We start from the raw sequence: 18975 nt of genomic DNA, 5'->3' as shown, positions 1-18975 counted from the left end.
GTTTAGGGATACCCAGAGCATGGGGTTGCATCCCTGACCATCTTGGCTAATAGCCGTTGATGAACCTAATTCTTTTTTGAACTAGGTTATATTTTTGGCCTTCATAACAACCTATGGCAGCAAGTTCCACAAGCTGATTGTGTGCTGTATGAAGAAGTACTTCATTGTGCTTTTTAAAAGACCTGCTGCCTATTAATTTCATCGAGTGACTCCTAGTTCCTGTGTTATGTGAAGGGGTACATAACACTTCCCTATTCACTTTCTCCTCACCATTCATGATTTTATAGACCTCTATCATATCCCCCCTTTATTGTCTCTTTTCTAACCTGAACGAGTCCCAGTCTTTTTAATCTGTCCTCGGATGGAAGCTGTTCCGTACTCCTAATAAATTTCATTGCCCTTCTCTGCATCTTTTCCAATTCAAATACATCTTTTTTGAGACAAGGGGACCAGAACTGCATGCAGTACTCAAGGTGTGAGTGTACCATGGATTTATATAGTGGCATTATGATATTTTCCTTTTTATTATCTAACCCTTTCCTAATGGTTTCTAACATTCTGTTAGCTTTTTTGACTGCCACTGCACACTGAGCAGACATTTTCCCGAGAACCATCCACTATGACTCCAAGATTTTTGTTTTTTTGGGTGGCAACAGCTAATTTAGAACCCATCATTTTGTATGTGTAGTTGAGATTATGATTTCCCATGCACGTTACTTTGAAATTCACTGTTGATCAGTGCATTTCATCTGCCATTTCATTGCCCAGTCACCCAGTTAATGAGATCCTTTTGTAACTCTTCGCAGTCAGCTTTGGACTTAAATGTCTTGAGTAAGTTTGTATTGTCTGCAAATTTTGCCACCTCACTGTTCACCCCTATTTCCAGATGACTTATGAATATGTTGAACAGCACAAGTCCCAGTACAGATCTTTGGGGGATTTATTCCTCCCCTTTGCTTCCTATCATTTAACCAGTTACTAATCCACGAGAAGACTCTCTCTCTTATCCCATGACTGCTTACTTTGCTTAGGAGTCTTTGGTGAGGGACCTTGTCAAGGACTTTCTGAAAGTCCAAGTACACTATAATAGACTGGATCACTTTTGTCTACATGCTTGTTGACTCTATCAAGGAATTATAACAGACTGGTGAGGCATTCCCTTTACAAAAGTTGGGTTGACTCTTCCCCAGCTATCATGTTCATCTACGGTCTGATAATTCTGTTTCTTTTCTATAGTTTCAACCAATTTGTCTGGTACTGAAGTTAGTTTTGCCGGTCTGTAATTGCCGGGATTGACTCTGGAGCCTTTTTTAAAAATTGGCATTATATTAGCTACCCTCCAGTCATCTGGTACAGAGGCTGATTTAAGCAATTGGCTACACACTGCAACTAGGAGTTCTGCTATTTCATATTTGAGGCCTTCAGAACTATTGGGTGAATACCATCTGGTCCTGGTGACATATTACTGTTTAATTTATCAATTTGGTCCAAAACCTCCTCTACTCACATCTCAATCTGTGACCATTCCTCAGATCTGCCACCTAAAAAAATGGCTTATGTGTAGGGATCTCCCCCATATCCTCTACAGTGAAAACTGATGTAAAGAATTAATTTAGTTTCTCCGGAATGGCCTTGTCTTCCTTGAGTGGTCCTTTAGCACCTTGATCATCCAGTGGCTCCACTAACTGTTTGGCAAGCTTCCTGCTTGTGATGTACTTAATTTTTTTGCTGTAAGTTTTTGTGTCCTTAGCTAGCTGCTCTTCAAATTCTTTCTTGGCCTGCCTTACTAAACTTTTACACTTGACTTGCCACAGTTTACGCGCCTTTCAATTTTTCTCACTAGGATTTGACTTCCAATTTTCAAAGGATGCCTTTTTGTCTTTAACCATCTCTTTTACTTTGCTGTTTAGCCATGGTGACACTGTTTGGGCCTCTTATTGTTTTATTTTATTTGGAGTATACATTTAGTTTGAGACTCTATTACGGTGTTTTTAAATAGACTTCATGCAATTTGCAGGCATTTCACCTTTGCGACTGTTCCTTTTAATTTCCGTTTAACTCGTGTCCTCATTTTTATGTAGTTCCCCTTTTTGAAGTTAAATGCTATCATGGTGGGCTTCTTTGGCATTTTCCCCCTACCAGGATGTTAAATTTAATTACATTATAGTTGCCATTACTGAATGGTTCAGCTATGTTCACCTCTTGGATCAGATCTTGTGCTCCACTTAGGGCCAAAAATCAAGAATTGCCTCTCCCTCTGTGGGTTCCAGGACTAGCTGCTCCAAGCAGCAGTCATTTTTGGTGTCTAGAAATTTTATCTCTGCATCCCTTCCTAAGGTGACATATTCTCAAGCAATATGAAGATAGTTGAAATCCCTCATTATTAATGTGTTTTCTGCCTTTGTAACCTCTCTACTCTCTCTGAGCATTTCACAATCACGGTCACTGTCCTGGTCAGGTGGTCAGCAATATAGTCCTACTGCCACTCTCTTACTGTTCAAGCATGGAATTTCTATCCATAGAGAGTCTATACTACAGTTTGATTCATCTGGGATTTTTACTTTATTTGACTCTATGCTTTCTTTCACATATAGTGCCACTCCCCACCAGCACAACCTACTCTGTCATTTCTTTGTATGTTGTACCTTAATACTACCATGTCCCATTGATTATCCTCATTCCACTAAGTTTCCGCCACAAGTATTATGTCAATATCCTCATTTAATGCCACACTCTAGTTCATCTACCTTAGTATTTACATTTCTAGCATTTGTATACAAGCACTTGTACGTTTTATCTATATTAAGTTGCTTGCCTTCATGTGTTGTATTTAAATGGGACTCTTATGTTTGACTGTTCCTCACTAGCCTCTACTTGTGCTTTACCAACTCCTTTCCTATCCTACTTAGTAGGAAATATAGTTCCTCCATGAATAATTCATCCCTAAGGGATGTCTCCTCCTGAATCATGTGCTCCTCCACACCCATTAGCTTAAAACATTCTCTACAAGCTTTTTAATTTTACATGCCAGCAATCTGGTTCTGCGTTAGTTGAGGTGGAGCCTATCCTTCCTATATAGGCTCCTACTTTCCAAAAGGTTCCCCAGTTCCAAATAAATCTAAAACCCTCCTCCCTACACCACTGTCTCATCTACGCATTGAGACTCTGCAGTTCTCCACTGCAGGACCTTAACTGCCTAGCTATTCTTCCCCTTGAAAAGCACATGTAAACATGACTCTGATTCATGTGGATGGACATTTGTGCGATGAGGGGAGAGAAGAATTTATACAGGAGCTATTTTTAAAATCACATTAAATTTAATATAATTCTCTGCTCAAAATATTGTATTAATTCCAGTTTTCAATGTAAGTTCAGAAAGGCACCCCACATTCGTGTTACTCTAATACGATAATGGCCAAATGATTTAAATGAAGTGTGTGTGGGTGCGTAACTCCTGAACTGAGGTCTCGGATAATGAACGTTAGCCCTTAGCAATTTTTTCTTTTTAATCTGCTAAGTAATAAACAGAATTTTACCACTGAGCTATCAAACTGCCAGCAGCGTCACTAACTGCAGCACTATAAATGACACCACTCTGAGGAAAAAGGAACCCAACATCACCCTTTAGGTGCCTTGCCTTTGCCTCAATAGCATAATTTAAAAAATGAAGTGCAATGTCTGGGCTAGTAACCTAACCCAAACTCCCTTTGATGTCAAAGGAGTTACAGATGCTCAGCAACTTACAATGTGTGCTCAACACTTCATAGGACTTGGGTCCCAACCAAATAGCAAAATATCGAAATCCATACAAAGGACATAATTACAAATGACTATACTGCAGTTGTTAACTCACATCATTCACTATGTTCTTCTACAGGGAGACGTGGATTATCCTTTACCATAAAGATTTTTCAGAAACCGCCTGATTGTTTGCAGGTCCCCAGTGCCTTCTCTCTTTCAAATAATGTAAGAAATACCTGAAAACAAACAAACAAAAACAGGTGAGGAATAGAGAGAAAAGAACCCAGACAATTGCCTAACAAATAAATGAACAGTTGATTTCTATAGCTCACTGAACCAAATGCATTTTAATGAGCTGATGAGGAGGAGAATCCACTACAGAATGTGCAAACACTGATCCAGAATGTAAAGAGCCCCTCTTGTTACCAACAATTAAAGCACAGAACAGTTACTCCACAAACTGTATGATTCTGAAGCTAAGTCATAATTAAAAAAATTCTAGGATATTTTTGTTATCATGATGAGATGGTGCAAAAAACTACTCTGGGTTTTTGTTTGGTACATATGCACAAATTAAGCCCCAATAGGATCCCCACTGGTGGATTTTTATGTTTCCGCTGAATTCTATCACTGGGACTCTGTGGAGCTGTAAGGGTCAATACCCACCAATGCTTCTGCAGGATCAGGGCCATTATTTGGGATATGTCACATGTATACATCATAATATTCCATTTGCAGCAGCAAACACACTGCACATGTTTGTTGTGCTGTGAAATTTTCCACTTGGATGTCATACAGACCCACCCACAAAGAATAACACTCAGACACACACTATAAAGTGCCACAGTGCAGCAGCACTTAGGGAGTATTAAAACCACACACACACACACACACACACACACACACACACACATACACACACACACACACACACACACACACCAAAGCTGTACTTCTGTCTTAAGTATTTTCCACACCTGAATTTTTAGATATTTTTTTTTTTCTTTTTATATGTGACCTGAGCCAGGAACATCTCTTCTTAGGCCAACTCTGACTAACTTTTCTAACCTTCTGTACCCTTGAGATGCATACCTGAGGTTTAAGAACTTGCATAAATGGGTTTGGGGAATATGAAAAACATGCCATTTTAAGTGCCAAACTAGAGTTTCACCCCCAGGTCATGCCAAATCCTTTTTCCAAGTGTAAATTATGCACATAGAATACAAGTGGAAGATTATATGACAGACACACATCTATTTGCTAGTAGTTTCTGGTAGGCTAACAGCCATTTTGCACTTCTTAAGAAGAACAGGCAGGGCTCAAAGATTTTATCTGAGTCCAGCAAAACCACCAGGCTGCAGTCCTAAGACGAAAACGGAAAATATATTTCAGAGTGGTAGTCGTGGTAGTCTGTATCAGTAAAAACAATGAGGAGTCCTTGTGGCACCTTAGAGACTAACAAATTTTTTGGGCATAAGCTTTCGTGGGGTATAACCCACTTCATCAGATGCACGGAGTGGAAAATACAGTAAGCAGGTATAAATATACAGCACATGAAAAGATGGGAGTTGCCTTACCAAGTAGGGGGTCAGTGCTAACGAGGCCAATTCAATCAAAGTGGATGTGGCCCATTCCCAGCAGTTGACAAGAAGGTGTGAGTATCAACAGAGGGGAAATTATTTTTTGTAGTGACCCAGCCACTCCCAGTCTTTATTTAGGCCTAATTTGATGGTGTCAAGTTTGCAAATTAATATGCAGCAATACTGCAGAGGCTGTGGTATGTGTTACAGACTCCCGCTTAGTGTCTGTCTCTACAAAGCAAAGTGCATCTGCCTCTGAATGTTTCCAACCTTTTTTATGGTTAAAGGCTTAAGGGCTAGATGGTGCAAACTGCCTTGAGAGCATGTGGGTAGGGAGGCACAATCCCTTCCCAAATAGCAGAGTGTTCATCCTTTAGTTGGTGCAGCCTGTTCATCACCATGCACACCCAACTGTCTTCCCCCGCAGCGCTGTGCACTCATTGGAACATACAGTGGGATTGTAACTCTGAGTGGCTGTTGGTGGGGCATGTATGAGCCCAGGGAACCTCCAAGGCCTGGTCTACACTATGAGTTTAATTCCAATTTAGCAGCGTTAAATCGAATTAACCCTGCACCCGTCCACACAACGAAGCCATTTCTTTCTAAATAAAGGGCTCTTAAAATCGATTTCTGTACTCCTCCCCGACAAGCGGAGTAGCGCCGAAATCGATAGTGTCATTTCGAATTAGGGTTAGTGTGGCCGCAATTCGACAGTATTGGCCTCCGGGAGCTATCCCACAGTGCACCATTGTGACCGCTCTGGACAGCGGTCTGAACTGGGATGCACTGGCAAGGTAGACAGGAAAAGCTCCGCGAACATTTGAATTTCATTTCCTGTTTGCCCAGCACAGGAGAGCACAGGTGACCACAGAGAGCTCATCAGCACAGGTAACCATGCAGGCCGATAATCGAAAAAGAGCACCAACATGGACCGTACCGGAGGTACTGGATCTGATCGCTATATGGGGAGAGGATTCAGTGCTAGCAGAACTTCGTTCGAAAAGACGAAATGCCAAAACTTTTGAAAAAATCTCCAAGGGCATGATGGAGAGAGGCCACAATAGGGACTCAGAGCAGTGCCGCGTGAAAGTCAAGGAGCTCAGACAAGCCTATCAGAAAACAAAGGAGGCAAACGGTCGCTCCAGGTCAGAGCTGCAGACATGCCGCTTCTACGCTGAGCTGCATGCAATTCTAGGGGGAGGGGGGGCGCCACCACTACCCCACCTCTGACCGTGGATTCTGAGGCGGGGATAATCTCATCAGCCACACCTGAGGATTCTGCGGACGGGGAAGAGGAGGAGGAGGACGACGAGCTTGCGCAGAGCACACAGCACTCCGTTCTCCCCAACAGCCAGGATCTTTTTCTCAGCCTGACTGAAGTACCCTCCCAAGCCAGTACCCAAGACCATGACCCTATCGAAGGGACCTCAGGTGAGTTTACCTTTTAAAATATAAAACATGGTTTAAAAACAAGCGTTTTTTAATGATTACTTTGCCCTGAGGATTTGGGATGCATTCGTGGCCAGTACAGCTACTGGAAAAGTCTGTTAACGTGTCTGGGGATGGAGCGGAAATCCTCCAGGGACATCTCCATGAAGCTCTCCTGGAGGTACTCCAAAAGCCTTTGCAGAAGGTTTCTGGGCAGTGCAGCCTTATTCCGTCCTCCATGGTAGGACACTTGACCACAACATGCTAGTAGCAAGTAATCTGGTATCATTGCATGACAAAGCCTGGCAGCGTATGATCCCGGTGTTTGCTGGCATTCAAGCAACATCCGTTCTTTATCTCGCTGTGTAATCCTCAGGAGAGTGATATCGCTCATGGTAACCTGGTTGAAATACGGGAATTTAATTAAGGGGACAGAGGTGGCTGAAAAGAAATCCTTCCCTGTAGTAAGCCAAGCGGGGGGGGGGGGGGGGGGGGATTGGCGCTGAGCTTTTCACCTGTGGCTAGCAGGGATCTTCCCTGATACCAGCCACGCGGTGGGGGGGAGGGATAAAGCGATCATCCCAGAGAATTGGATGGGGGGGGGTTGTTTTCTGCTGCTGAAGGTTAACAGGAAAACCGCAGCACTCAACGAGCTTTGTTTGGTATGTGGGAAAGGAGGGCGCCGAAGCCGAAAGACAATGGCTTACCATGGCCGCATGCAAGCCGAATTCTGTTGCCCGGACCTGCGTATATGATCTGTAGCAGCAAAGCCACAGGCACTCAATATTAAGAGGCAAAATGCGACCTTGCACAGAAATCACATGTGCTATGTAATGTGAATAGTGTTGTTCACCATGAAAGAGTATAAGCATTGTTCTGTAAAATGTATCTTTTTAAAAAATTCTCTCCTTTTTTCCCTTCCTCCAGCAGCTGCAAATTTTTCAAGCCTCCCTCCTCCGTCCTGAAGGCTATCTCAGATAAGGCATCGGAAAAAGAGAACGTGAGACGAGATGTTCGCAGAAATCATGGAATCCACCCGCAATGAAGGAGCTCATCTAAATGAGTGAAAGGACACGGTTTCAAAGTATAGGAAAGATGCCAGTGAACGTGAGGACAGGAGGAACAAATGTGAGGACATGAGGGACTAACGTGAGGAGAGGAGAGACGCTCGAGATGAGAGGTGGTGGCAGGAAGATCAGAGGAGGCAGGATGCAACGCTGGGGTTGCTGCGTGAGCAAACAGACATTCTCCGGCGTCTGGTGGAGCTTCAGGAACAGCAGCAGGATCACAGACTGCCGCTGCAGTCCCTGTATAACCACCCTCCCCCCTCACCATGTTCCATAGCCTCCTCACCCAGACGTGTAAGAACGCGGGGGGCGGAGGCTCCATGCACCCTCCCATTCCACCCCAGTGGACAGCCCAAGCAAAAGGCTGTTATTATTTTAACCTTTTTTTAGTGGCCTTTTCCTTCCCTCCGATCCTCCTCCCAAACCCCACCCGGGCTACCTTCTCAGTTCTCTTCCTCTTTTTATAATCAATTAATAAAGAATACATGATTTTTAAATGATAGTGACTTTATTTCCTTTGAAAGCAAGCTGTGATCGAAGGGGGAGGGTGGGTTGCCTACAGAGAATGAGTCAATAAAGGGGGCGGATTTTCATCAAGGAGAAACAAACAGAACTTTCACATGGTAGCCTGGCCAGTCATGAAACTGGTTTTCAAAGCTTCTCTGATGCGCCGCGCTTCCTGGTGTGCTCTTCTAATCGCCCTGGTGTCTGGCTGCGCGTAATCAGCAGCCAGGCGATTTGCCTCAGCCTCCCACCCCGCCATAAAGGTCTCCCCCTTACTCTCACACAGATTGTGGAGCACACAGCAAGCAGCAATAACAATGGGGATATTGGTTTGGCTGAGGTCTGAGCAAGTCAGTAAAGTGCGCCAGCGACCTTTTAAACAGCCAAATACACATTCCACCACCATTCTGCACTAGCTCAGCCTGTAGTTGAACAGCTCCTGACTCCTGTCCAGGCTGCCTGTGTATGACTTCATGAGCCATGGCATTAAGGGGTAGGCTGGGTCCCCAAGGATAACTATTGGCATTTCAACATCCCCAACGGTTATTTTCCGGTCCGGGAAGTAAGTCCCTTGCTGCAGCCGTTTAAACAGAGTAGTGTTCCTGAAGACACGAGTGTCATGAACCCTTCCTGGCCAGCCCACGTTGATGTTGGTGAAACGTCCCCTGTGATCCACCAGTGCTTGCAGCACCATTGAAAAGTAACCTTTGCGGTTTATGTACTGGATACCCTGGTGCTCCGGTGCCAAGATAGGTATATGGGTTCCATCTATCGCCCCACCACAGTTAGGGAATCCCATTGCAGCAAAGCCATCCACTATGGCCTGTACATTTCCCAGAGTCACTACCTTTCGTAGCAGCAGCTCAGTGATTGCTTTGGCTACTTGCATGACAGCAGCCCCCACAGTAGATTTGCCCACTCCAAATTGATTCCCGACTGACCGGTAGCCGTCTGGCGTCGCAAGCTTCCACAGGGCTATTGCCACTCGCTTCTCAACTGTGAGGGCTGCTCTCATCCCGGTATTCTGGTGCTTCAGGGCAGGGGAAAGCAAGTCACAAAGTTCCATGAAAGTGCCCTTACGCATGCGAAAGTTTCACAGCCACTGGGAATCGTCCCACACCTGCAACACTATGCGGTCCCACCAGTTCCACGAATAGAATCGGCGTTCCACGAATAGAACCTGCCCCATCAACAACATGATCTCCAAAGCGCCGGGACCCGCGGTTTGAGAGAATTCTGCGTCCATGTCCATGTCCTCATCACTCTCGTCGCCGTGCTGCCGTCGCCGCCTCCTCCTTGCCTCGTTTTTCTGGTCCTGGTTCAGCATAAACTGCACGATAATGCGCGAGGTGTTTACAATGTTCATGACTGCTGTCTTGAGCTGAGCCGGCTCCATGCTTGCCATGGTATGGTGTCTGCTGTGTTCACCCAGGAAAAAAGGCGCAAAACGGTTGTCTGCCGTTGCTTTCATGGAGGGAGGGGTGAGGCTGTACCCAGAACAACCTGCGACAATGTTTTTTTCCCCCATCAGGCACTGGGATCTCAACCCAGAATTCCAATGGGTGGGGGAGACTGCAGGAACTATGGAATAACTATGGGATAACTACCCACCGTGCAACGCTCTGGAAATCGACGCTAGCCCCGGTACATGGACGCACACCGCCGAATTAATGTGCTTATTGTGGCCACATACATTCGACTTTATACAATCTGTTTCCAAAATTCGAATTCTGTAAATTCGGATTAATCTCGTAGTGTAGACATACCCCAAATGTGCTCTACCACATCCCACATAATCACATAAGGGCCATTCACATCTAACGAACAACCAAGGTCTGCTCTCTCATTCTGGTCAGAGTTTGGAGTAACTCCACTGAAGAGAGTGCAGTAACTGAGGTCCGATGGTAAATGAGATCAGAATCTGGCCCAAAGAGTACTAGAGATCTATAATAAAGCTGTGATACGAGTGCCTACTGTTCTCAATATAGGGACATGATATGGGAAGTACGGCTGGTATCTTAGTACCCATCTGCACTGCAAAATAAACCAAGTTAGGGTACTATACTACAAGCAATTCGTCCTCTGAAACAATCAAAACATGGCTTCGATTTGTAGCATAGATTAAACCTTAACTGTGCTCTACAACTAGGATAAAGTTTTGGATGTGCCATGCTTCACCCTGGTTACAGAGCATGGTTAGTGTCACATCTTCACTACAAACTGCAAGCGATTGAGGAAGCTGTATTTATGGCTCCTAGCCACTACAGTAATACAAGTCATAAAAAATAATAATAACATATAGCGTATCCCTGCCCTTAAGAGGTGCAGGGGTGGGGCACGGGGCATGTCAAATGCAGCACTGTCATTGAGAGACTAGCAGACCCCATAATGAAGAAAGGGGAAAGTATATTTTGTTTATATCTGGACATTAAAGTTGGACCCATGAGGGTCCAAATAAGAAATTAAAATCACAATGTGAGTGACTGATGCGGTTACATTAGCAAAACAGAAAATCAGAAATTAGCTCTTTTGCAACATCCTGTATTTATTCCAACCCCTTGAAGAGAAAAGTATCAGAGGGGTAGCCGTGTTAGTCTGAATCTGTAAAAAGCAACAGAGGGTCCTTGCATCTGAAGAAGTGAGGTTCTTACTCACGAAAGCTTATGCTCCCAATACTTCTGTTAGTCTTAGGGCTGGTCCCCACTTAGTCCGGACTTCGGACTAAGGTACGCAAATTCAGCTACGTTAATAACGTAGCTGAATTCGAAGTACCTTAGTCCGGACTTACCGGGGTCCAGACGCGGCCGGAAGTCTGCCCCCGTCGACGCTGCGTACTCCTCTCGGAGAGCTGGAGTACCGGCGCCGATTGTGGGCACTTCCGGGATCGATCCGGGATCGATTTATCGCGTCTTAACCAGACGCGATAAATCGATCACAGAACATCGATTGCGTGCCTCCGGACCAGCCGGTAAGTGAAGACTAGCCCTTAAAGGTGCCACAGGACCCTCTGTTGCTTTTTGAAGAGAAAAGTTAATTCTCTTCAATTTGATTTGAAGGATAGCCAGTAAGAGAGCATTTTTTTGCCTCTCTCTCCTGCAGTTTGTTCGTTCACTTTCCTAACTGTCTTGCATTCTGTAATTTTGTTTTCCTAATTCACAAATTAGCATAAGTGAATAAAAGTTTTTAAGAGAGGATAATATTGTTCCTGTCTGAGTTGTTTCACTGTTCGCTATTATCACTCAACTAATCCTTCAACCCATATAAAACTGTAATGCATTCCCTCCTTTCTTCTCCCTCTGCATGATATAATCTTGGACAGGTTCACTCCTGTCCCACCGAGAATGGGAAAGATTAGACTGTGTCTTCCTGGAACATATGCTATTTCAACTACCTAATGTGTAACATCTGTCAGATCAGGAAACACCTTGTAAACTATTTTCAGCAGGTGATTTTACACACGGTACAATTTACAATTCAGGTGTGCAAAGGCTCTACTTACTGGAACTGATTCTTATTTACACAAAGTCCCCTTTACAATTGAAACGACAGTGTAAAGATTCCTTAAAATTACATTTGCACGGCCAGAGCGGTGTAAAGTGACCTTAGTTTGTATAGAATAGGTAGAGTGAAGCCTTCTTCCTCTTTGAGGTCCCAATTCTCCCTGGAAGTTGAGGATGCATGGAGCCTGATTCTCCTCTATTTTGCACCTTGTGTAAATGAACACAATATGGGTATAAACATTTGATTTGGTTGAATTTTGCACCTACTTTGCAGAGGTGTGGATGACTAAGCAAGGTGCAAGGCAGTGGAGAATCTAGCCCTCAGCACTTTGCACACCCTAAAGTCCCTAAAACAGAAATACAGACTGTCTTCTGAGTCCTGTAGTCTCCCCAACAAAGTTCCATCTTGAGCCATGTTGATCTGCAGTCCCCACAGGTCACATCCCCTGTATTAGGAGTAAGAGCAGCCACAGGCCACCTTTAATGCCATGGGAGAACTGCTAGGCCTTGCTGCCCCACACATCTTTTATCTGTCTGAATACTGTTTCCTCCATATGCACACACTCATGAGAGATAAGTGATGCCGTTGAGTGAGAAAACTCTTCAGTGACTAGCCAAATCTCCAGAAAGGGGATAAGGTGTCCAAAGAGTATTGTGACTCATACACTCGGGGCAGCAGGCAATAATAAAGATAAACAACACCTCTTTAGTGACTGACATGACTGGTCTGGTCCACCTCATCAACCTTGGAAACCAAAGTCCCAAGGTCCTAAACAAATCTGGGTCTTCCACAAGATACATTATCTATCAGGCTGTAATAGACAGTTTCCCTATTATTCTTCCCTGAAGATACCACAAATGAACCTATGAATATTCCTGGTTTCTGCATAGAATTAGCCCATGCAAGCATTATCTTTTGGGGAAGGGGAAGCTGGACTTTCTGGACGTTTGTGATAGTTTTTAGGCCCAAAGAATATCTGAAAGCCATGGGTCCCATTACTGCCTTCATCTATAGCAGCATTCTGTATCTTCATCTTCCATCTTATCTCTGCTGCTCCTCCTCCGCTTCCCACTTCCATTCCCATCCCACCCATCCTCCTCCAACCAACTATAAAAGTGTAAGTGTTGTGGGGCATCTTGTACCCAATAATGCTTCCTGCCACCTCTTTCTCTTCCCAGTGATAACAGCTGATAACAGCTACACTGGGGGCACAATTAAAGGTTCTTTGCCTGTGGTACCCAGCTACCCTGCAGACTTGCTTTTGTTGCACCATGCATGGAAACAGGCAAGTAACACAGGACGAGTTGGGAGGCAGCAGCAATACATTACCATTGCTCTAAACACCACGGTCAGTGGGAGAAAGAGAAGGTCACTCGTAAATAATTGCACACACTGAATTTTACAAGTAATGAATTTCATCACAAAGAACCTGGGGAAGAGGTTTCAGGAATTATCACTTGACTGTCTAATCTGGAGAGATACTGTCTCAATGCCTATTTACTGTGCATGTAAAAAACCAGACATGAACATTCGAATGCTTCATTTTGTCGAGGGAAAATGTCTCTGGTGATACCATAGTGAAAGCAGGGCTCGTTGGTCAGCAACAATGATACAGATTTGGCTGGGGCCCCTGTTCAGAGGGTATGGCAACAGAAAGATAGTTTGGAGGAACTAGAACACCAAAACAAAGCAAATGGCTACCATGTTTTGTACCTTTTAGCACTGCGTTCGTATGTCCTCTGTTGATTAATATTTGACTCTGTTATTTAGGTCGTAAGGTCTTCTGAGGAAGGACCATCTGATACTCTGTGTTCATACAGTGCCTAGCACAACACGACCCTAATTCTAAGCACTACCAGAATTAGGGTGACCAGATGTCCCGATTTTATAGGGACAGTCCCGATTTTGGGATCTTTTTCTTTCTATAGGCTCCTATTACCCCCACCCCCGTCCCGATTTTTCACATTTGCTGTCTGATCACCCTAACCAGAATACAAATTATAAATAGTACTATTATTCTTCGATATTAAAGTATGATTTTGGCACGAAGGTCGCAGTATTCAGAGTAATAATGAATCTGAATTGTTTTTAATAAAGTCTCCAACTACAGAGGGGCTGTCATAACTATAAAGGGAAGGGTAACAGCTGTCCTGTGTACAGTACTATAAAATCCCTCCTGGCCAGAGACTCCAAAATCCTTTTCCCTGTAAAGGGTTAAGAAGCTCAGGTAACCTGGCTGGCATCTGACCTAAAGGACCAATAAGGGGACAAGATACTTTCAAATCTTACGGGGGGGAAGGCTTTTGTGTGTGTTCTTTGTTTGGGAGTGTGTTCGTTCTCGGGACTGAGAGGGACCAGACATCAATCCAGGTTCTCCACATCTTTCTAAACAAGTCTCTCCTATTTCAAACTTGTAAGTAAATAGCCAGGCAAGGCGTGTTAGTTTTCCTTTGTTTTCTCAACTTGTAAATGTACCTTTTACTAGAGTGTTTATCTTTGTTTGCTGTACTTTGAACCTGAGACTAGAGGGGAGTCCTCTAAGCTCTTTAAGTTTGATTACCCTGTAAGGTTAATTTCCATACTGATTTTACAGAGATGATTTTTACCTTTTTTTTCTTTAATTAAAAGCTTTCTTTTTAGAACCTGATTGATTTTTCCTTCTTTTAAGATCCAAGAGATTTGGATCTGTGTTCACCAGGAGTTGGTGGGAGGAAGGAGGGGGGATGGTTAATTTCTCCCTATTGTAGATCCCAGGGGGGTTGGAACTGTATTCACCAGGAGTTGGTGGGAGGAAGGAGGGGGAATGGTTAATTTCTCCTTGTTTTAAAATCCAAGGGGTTTGGATCTGTATTCACCAGGGAATTGGTGAAGGTTTTTCAAGGCTTCCCAGGGAGGGAAAAATTGAAATGGTGGCAGCAGAACCAGAGCTAAGCTGGTAGTTAAGCTTAGAAGTTTTCATGCAGGCCCCTACATTTGTACCCTAAAGTTCAAAGTGGGGATCCAGCCTTGACAGGGGCAGATGGGCCAAATTTGATTGGTGCTGCAACCTAGTGCATGGGGTCGCAACGCCACTCAGGTTTGATGCATCTGCCCCTCCGTAGATGGAGACAGAGGGGCGGACAGGCCAAAATTGACTGGCATTGCAACCTAGCGCACAGGGTTGCAATGCCCAGAGCGGGGAACCAGGCTCAGCCCTGCAGGACAGGAACCGCCACTGAGGGGTGAGTGCAGCGTGGGCTTATGTACCGACCCTTCCCCACCCCCCAGGCCATGACCTTTCTGTGACTATGGTTCCTCCCTCCCCCGCACTTCTGCCATGAAATTGACTAAAAATCTGCATGACAAAATCGTAGCCCTACCTATGACAGACAACATACAAAGGGTGGGAGGACAGGGATACCAACCCAATATGTTCAGTGTTTTTTCACACACACATTATATATAACGTATCATATAAGTTACACACACACTTTTTATAAACACCCAATATTAGCCTTTCGACTTATGAGTTGGCCAATTTTCCATAGATGTGACAGCACACGTGGCTCATGAGAAGGGACCACCAGGAAGATCCGCACTTCATTTAGTGTGCAATGTTTCTTCATTCTCACACAAAAGTTTTCCATAAAACTACTTTATTCCATGCATGTTTTTAACACAGTCATCCCTACAGGTCTACTGAGCAGAATGAATTGGAAAGGGAATGTAAATGTTCTGTAGCTATTCAGGCTCATGGCCAGTAATGCAGGACGGAGAGCAGCAATAAAAATAACTCTGGAAGCTTCTGCAATATAACAAAGATGTTTTTTTCTTTTGTGAAATGTATTATGCAAAAATGTGGGTGCAACCAGGAGCTGAGACAATGAGCCTACTGCATATTTGAACAGCTACAGCAGACTTGTAATTTTTTATGGATGATAATCAATTCAAAAAGGTAGGTCTTTAATAATCACCCAGACATTTTCTCATAGACTATAGATTTAGAACTCCTGGAATGTGTGGCTCTTAAAAAGTGAATGGGTCACTAGAACTCCAAGCTAAAATTATATATATATATATATATATATATATATATATATATATATATATATATAAAAAATGCAACCCTACACTTTAATCTCCTCCCTACTTCCACTGTAGCTACAGCTATTGTAATTCTGATGCAACCTGAATGAGTGTGTTGTAAAACAAAGGCACTATTGACTACTTTTTTCAGAATTAATAAGACTACTCTGTTTACAGCAGAGATTTCAATGGTTTCAACACTGAACACTAAACAACAGGAACACCAATTGACTTTTAATCCAGAGATTACCTGTTGAAACATTAACTGCAAACACCTTTTGATGTGGGTTGCTTAATGTGGTGCAAAAGCCAGAAGTGTAATTATGCTTTTCCTTTCTATGAACCTAGTGTTTAAAACTGAAGCATTACTACTGGTGAGCACGTGTGTGTAAATACTCTATAGCTGACTCTGCAATTTACCCATGTGGTTGCAAGCAGTAAATATGCAACAGGGGATCTCAGCCACTTCATTCATTGTGTGCTCTGATCAAGCAAAGGGCTAAAACAATTGCCACACTTGAGACAAATGCCAGTGTGAGTGATATCACAGAGCAAACATGTTCGCCATTGGGTGAGTCATGATATCGCATCATGAATTCACAAACAACTCTATAGATAATTATTTCTGAAGTCACTAAATTTCTTTAATAAAAAAATCTTTTGTAAATGTTATGAGCTACTGTTCATATAACAATTATATTGACTACTGAAGGAGTACTTGTTTTCTCCTGTTGTCCTATTATTTATCATTTATATACCCATATGCAGATAGGTGTATCCTGTTTTAATTTATTAGTGAAGCACAATACATACCTCTAGACCTACCAGTGTCCAAAAGTGGCACACAATGTGTTCTAATAAACCAGTGCTTTAAAATACTGGAAATTTTTCTCATTATTTGATAATATTCGACGGGTCAATTGACCAATTATTTTTGGACCAATCAAATACACAACCCTAAAAATACCCCAAATGAGGGATACAAAAAGTTATTCATACAGAAAACTTAAAACGCTGTGTGATTACTTCTCTTACTCTAATGCATTCTAGAACACTAGTTTCATGATTCTTTATTTCTGATGTAAATAATTTTTTACAATAAAAGGGAGAGGACACATTTGTGTGGAACACATATAACTTTGGGACAGAAATGAGAAATGTCCAAGAGGTATTTTTAAAATTATTTATTATTAATTATTATTAGCTGTTGTATTGCAGTATAATGCCTAGGAGCCCTACTCATAGACTTCATTGTGCTAGGAGGTGTACAAACACAGAACAAAAAGACAGGCCATGTCCCAAAGAGTTTAAAATTAAGTAGAGCTTGTATCGTCAGTATGGCACAATAGCTATATAAATCAATTCCCCCAATTCAAGAAATCATCCCTAGTCAAGTAGGACACGTAAGAACATACCTGAGTGTTTTCCAGAATAGAGACTGACTTAAGCAAGTGCTTTTCCTGAATCAGGGCTGACAAGAATTAGAAGCAGCAGCTGCATGATGCTTTACTGAACAAGAAACATGGATTTTGCTCTTTCCTTCTTTCAATTTTAGGGCTTTATTCTCATTTTAGAGTGTAGAGCATTCACACACGTACAAATCCCCACACATCAAGAAGAGAGAATTGCGCTTTCCTTAATTGTTTTGTAGAATAAGCACTCAAAAGTTCATTTCTGTTACCTTTCTCAGGCAAAATAAAAGGCTTTTTACAAAAATTCTATTGCTAAAACAATGAAATTCTCCTGGGAATAACTTCGTTATGGAAATGAAGTGACAGCTTCTTTTACCTAGCCAGGCAGAAAGTCTGCATTTATAAAAGGCATTTTGTGCACTAAGTACAGTGAGTGGGAGGATATGGAAATGCTATTTTTAATACAGATTTCAGTAGTCCTCCCATACAGGGCCTCTGCAAGAACAACAATAATAATAATTAATAGTGCCAAAAAAAGAACAGCACATTAAAGCTGATGGCAGCCCTAAAAAACAAAGAATGGTTAATGTTTTACAAGATTTAGGGACGAACACAAGACTCACTAAAATAAATTAGAGTTTGCCATTGATTTCAAAAGGGGCTAGGATTTGTCACTCAGATTATAAAATAGATTTTCAACACACACATTGTAAACTACTATTGTAAATACCATATACTCTATTATAGTATTACTGTAAATATTAGTGTAAATAATGTCCTTCATTTCCTTACACAGATTTTTATTTTCAGAAATACTACCCATATTCTACTGATTATGTTGTTGGCTCAGAGGCCCAGGGTGTCACTCTGTGTTTGAATAAGTACTCATGACAATTCCCAGATTTGGGAAGGAATAAGCCCAAAAGAAAACCGAGAGTTAAATCAGAGGTTCTCCAACTTTTAGTATTGGCGACCTCTTTCACACAGCAAGCTCTGAGTGCGACTCCCTCCCTTTTAAATATAAAAAAATATGTTTTTAATTTAACATTATTTTAAATGCTGGAGCAGGGTTGAGGGTGGAGCTGGGCTGGTGGGGCTCAAGCTATCAGCCCTGTGCATAGCTGAAATCTCTCAACCCCCTCGTAATAACCTCCAGTTAGAGAGCTCCTGGGTTCAATCATGCCCTCAAATGCAATGGGATACGTGTACAGAATTTAGAATTTGGCCTGATCCAAAGCTCACTAACGTTACTGGAAAAACTCTTATCGACTTCAATGACCTTTGGATCAAGCCCTCAGAGACCATAAATGCTCTCAAAAAGCACTCCTGGTAAATGCACCTATGGAAACTGAGGGTCAAATTCTGCTCTCAAATGCCCAATGACTTCAACATATGGTTGCCAACCCTCCAGAAGTGTCCTGGAGTCTCCAGGAATTAAAGATTAATCTTTTAATTAAAGATTATGTCATGTGATGAAACTTCCAGGAATACATCCAACCAAAACTGACAACCTTACTTAAACGGGAGTTGCATGTAATTATTTGAGGGCAGAAGTTGCCCCTGGTTATCTTAATTTTTTTTTTCAGCCATGCTATCGTCTACAGCATTAATCAGAACAAAAACTTTGCATTTAGCACTTAGTAACAACGAATAAGGATTAACAGGCAATATAGGCAT

General features: G+C 42.7%; 1 protein-coding gene across 32 annotated transcripts in view; it reads right to left on the bottom strand.

Moving 5' to 3' along the window:
• Positions 1-18975, bottom strand: part of ATXN1 (ataxin 1) — a 271002-nt gene that overhangs the window by 104610 nt on the left and 147417 nt on the right. For all 32 annotated transcript variants that reach the window (XM_065585035.1, XM_065585036.1, XM_065585044.1 and 29 more), the window contains one exon: positions 3854-3977. The gene's annotated coding sequence lies outside the window, so the exon portion shown is untranslated. The remainder of the gene's footprint in view (positions 1-3853; positions 3978-18975) is intronic.

Source organism: Chrysemys picta, chromosome 2 (assembly GCF_011386835.1).
Source record: "Chrysemys picta bellii isolate R12L10 chromosome 2, ASM1138683v2, whole genome shotgun sequence".
NCBI classification, from domain to species: domain Eukaryota; kingdom Metazoa; phylum Chordata; order Testudines; family Emydidae; genus Chrysemys; species Chrysemys picta.
The sequence above is the reverse complement of the archived record's forward strand: the minus strand, read 5'-3'. Positions and strand labels throughout refer to the sequence as shown.